This window comes from Octopus bimaculoides, chromosome 13, assembly GCF_001194135.2.
Source record: "Octopus bimaculoides isolate UCB-OBI-ISO-001 chromosome 13, ASM119413v2, whole genome shotgun sequence".
Classification (NCBI taxonomy): domain Eukaryota; kingdom Metazoa; phylum Mollusca; class Cephalopoda; order Octopoda; family Octopodidae; genus Octopus; species Octopus bimaculoides.
The window spans coordinates 44,285,685-44,290,008 of NC_068993.1; the positions used below are offsets into that span (position 1 = coordinate 44,285,685).

General features: G+C 35.0%; 1 protein-coding gene across 1 annotated transcript in view; it reads left to right on the top strand.

The window, feature by feature from the left end:
- LOC106880478 (1-phosphatidylinositol 4,5-bisphosphate phosphodiesterase delta-4) overlaps positions 1-4,324 on the top strand; it is a 143,011-nt gene that overhangs the window by 42,818 nt on the left and 95,869 nt on the right. The gene's annotated exons all lie outside the window — the stretch shown is intronic.

Genomic DNA, 4,324 nt, shown 5'->3' on the forward strand with positions numbered 1-4,324 from the left:
TATTATTATTATTATTATTATTATATTTTATACACTTAAAGCTTATAAATGATCACTGTGCCTTGACTAAGATAAATAGTCTAATATTGGAGCATATGAGCCCTTGATGGAAAAAAGTAGGGTTTTCCGTACTTTTTTCTTTTCCTTTCCTACGTTTTTTTTTCTGTCAAGGGTTTATATGCCCCATAATTAGACTATTTACCTTAGTCAATGCACAGTGATCACTTATAAGCTTTAAGCTTATAAAATATTATTATTTACAGAATTGTAGAATCAACATTGTTTACTGCATAAAAATATGACTGATGTTGGTGCGTTTACATCCCTGTAACTTAGCAGTTAGGCAGAAGAGACCAATAGAAAAAGTACTGGGATCAATGCCATTGTCTTACCTCTCCCCTTAGAACAGCTGGTCTGGTGCCTAAAGTAGAAGCCATCGTTAAAAATGCACAGCTCTTTTTATTCAGATTAACTAAATACATTTTTATTTTTATGATTTATATAAAATAACAAAAAATCTTGTAATGGAACTACAAGATGGATGAGTGAATAAGTGAACTACTGAATATTCTTGTGCCATTTCTAGGATAGCAAGACCATCAGAGAAGTGCCCAATGTTGGCAATAAGAAAGACTAGTGCCCGATGCAATTTTCACAGAATAAAATGATTCCTAATTTTGTCTTGTCACTGTACCATACAGGAAACATGATACATCATTTGAAAATTTAGCTGGCTAAAGCTAAAATGTTAAACAGAAAAGATTGTAGATAAAACAGTAAATAGCAAATAAGTAGTAAAATAAAATGAGATAACATCAACGCTTTAAGTGTCTATAATTGGATTCAATGGCTTTCTAAGTTGTTTGTTCATTCCACACATATGAAGCACTTTATATATTGAATATCACACTAACAAAAACAGAATTTATACATAAGTCTAGAGTAGCTGTTAATTAATTAATTTAGCAACAGGTTAATTGAAATAATTAGCAAAGATTTAATTATTTTTAGTTAAAACTAACTCTGACATTGGTTTGAAATTATTTAAATTAAGTCTAATTTAGTCCAGTCTGGGTTTGCTTGTTTGTTTGTTTGTTTATTTACTTATCTATTACCTATCTTTTACTTGCTTGACTCATTGGACTGTGGCCATGCAAAAGCACTGCCTTAAAAGGATTAGTTGAACAAACCAAGCCCAATACTTTGTTTGTAAAGTCTGCTACTTATTGGTCACTTTTTTTTGATGAATTACTAAGTTGTCAAGCAATTGTCAAGCAGTGAGTGGGGAGGGCAAACACGAAAACACACACACACACCTTTCAGTCATTAGATTGTGGCCATGCTGGGGTTCTGCCTTGAAGGGTTTAGTTGAACAACTAGACCCTAGTACTTATTTTCTTAATTCTTGATACTTATTCTGTTGGTCTCTTTTTACTGAACTGTTAAGTCACAGGGTGTAAAGAAACCAACTCTTTGGACATGTTTTATATTTCCTCATTCTATGTAACCCTTTGTGTTTTGTAATATTTTTCATCTTTGCCCTTGTGGCAATAATAATGGTTATTATTAATATTGAAATTGTAGCCCTTTTATTATTATTATTAGAACCTCCCAGAACCTCCTGGAAAATAACCATAGTGAGGGACATTCCACAGTTGAATTAGAACAGTCACAAACAGTGAAAGAAGACATGCACCCAACACCAGAGCTGAAGACACCTCCGAAAGGAGGGGCCTCGCCACGTCAAAACGGTAGAGGAGTAGGGGCCGAAACCGGACGTGGTTCCTCCTGATGATGTCTTGAGCTAACTGGATCCTATAAAGGAGCTGTTGTGGTAGCAGACCACGAAACATGGTTGAAATTCCTCCTTATTATTATCATCATCATCTAGAAAATTTTAGGTTAGACAGAGCATAGCTAAGATAAAGTTTTAGCACAACAATAGAAATCTCTATAAATATCTCAATGTAGTTAAAATATGGAAATCTATGAACATCTCAAAGTTTTAGCAAACATATAGAAATCTATCTATAAGCATCAACTTTTGAATGACAGAGAGGGCTGTTTCAGAGTCTGCATCATGATTGTCATCATTATCATCAGGCCCAAATTATAATGATGAAATGATAAATATCAATGGTAAATATTATGACTCACTCCCTCTATTAATTATAGATGTCTGTGCATGTGACTGTTTGCATGTCTGTATTTGTATCCTTATTAGCGTGTATATAATATAAAATTGACATTGTGTAAATACCTTCCTATTCAATACAATGTTCTTTTTACTAATAAACCTAAGAATGTGAGAGAGAGAGAGAGAGAGAGAGAGAGAGAATCTTCTAATGCCCACACAATAGTTTACAATTGTATTGAGTTCTGTCTTAGCAGAAGTAGTACTTAGTACACTTATTGTATGTTATATATATGTGTATATATCATCATCATCATCATCATTATGTCCGATTTCCATGCTGGCATAGGGAAGCATAATTGAGTTACTCAAGCAAAAGTAAATTCTTTCCTTTTGATCTTCCCTACTTTTTATATCAATTCTATTGACATACATCCCTTATCACTTCTTCCACCAGAGCAGCAGAAACCTGTTCAGTGTGTGTGAATGTGTGTTATATTTGCATGTATAGTAGAATCAATGGTAGGTTGTCAGCTAGATGGGTCTGCTACATGGTTTCAATTCCTAATTGAGTTATTGCACTCATTTTCTCCTGCAATTTCTAGCTGTGGTCAATCAAGATATGAAGACTAGAAGACTCATTTCTGTGCGATCGGCTGATGATACAACACCCCTTATTCTCACCCTAAACATTTTTCTTCTACCCTTTCCTTATGTTTCTCAAAACATGACACCTTTTTTTTCTCCAGTTTCTCACATCAGTCTGTTTATATAAGTTGTTGACACTAACTATTGTGTAGGGTTCTTCCTGACTGTTTCTGTTCTGGCCTTGATCGTTGTGTAAGGGGTTGGCTCTGATTGGAGTGAGATTATTTGGCACAGCTGACTGGACATTCAGCCTGTTTTGATAACATTGCTTTAGCTCCAGGTGAACCCTGTTTGAGTAGACAAAAGATAAATGATTATTCTTGATGTAACTATCCCATCTCTTTAGGAATATCTAAAGCCTAGACTCCATTTTAAGGTAGTTAGTTGTGATTTGAGGGAGATATACCTGCAGGTTGCAGGGTTGGTTAATTTCCAGCATGTAGACCAACCATAGAGAGGCACCCTCATTTGTTTAATTCAGAAAAGCTGGTATCTAACGACTTAACTTGACCATGGGTAGAGTACAGCTCTCAAGTACTTAGCCATGGACAGAGTATAGTCCTTAAGTGACTTAACTATGGATATAATACAGTTCAAAGTGATTTAGCTATGGACAAAGTACACATCTAAGTCATCATCATCAGCACCATCGTTATCATTATCATCATTGTCATTATTATCATCATCATTGTCCATCATCATCATCATCACCATTTCACTTTTTTTCTAGTCAGTATGAGTTGTACAGTGTTTTATGGCTGGATATCTTCCCTGATGCCAACCATTTTAGATAGCTTTTTCAACATGCAGAGTTATGGTATACCCAGACAGGGTACTCACATTTGTGTAGGAGGTAGACATGACCTCTACCCACTTATCAGCCTCTCAGATGGTTGTTCACTCTTCAACCTGTCTGTGATTCTCATTAGACTTAATGAGGCCGATCAAACGTAGAAATGGAGAAAGGAAGAGAAAGAGGCAGGAGAGTGAGGGAAGAGGGCAAAAAAATGCTGGCTGGCTAACTTAAATAACTTTACTCAGACCTCTCATGAAAACGCATTAAAAACTGTTGATTGTACATTATTATTCCAGCCAAGGTGAATTACAATGAAACAAAGAGGAATCCAAATAAATGGAATGGTTGGCCGGTTGTCAGTGTTAGGTAGGGTTAGGTGTTGATAATGATGGTGGCAGTGGAGGTGATGGTGATGCTTGTAGTGGTTGTTGGCTTTTGGTTCTTGTAGTAATGGAATTTGCTTAATCAATAGTCACGTTATATTCATTATGAATGTAGGAGGTAATCCTCCATTTCTCTCTTTATTCCGTCTCTCTTCCCCTCTTCTTTCTCTCTCTCTCTCTCTCATATATATATATATATATATATAATATATGCATGTGTGTGTTTTATATATATATATATATATATATATATTAATACACAAAAAAGCTCACACCCTAGGCACACAAACTGAATGTGATTGATTTGGTGTTTGTTTTATAAGTTAATCAGTTATTTGGGTTTAGGATTACACCAAGAGACTA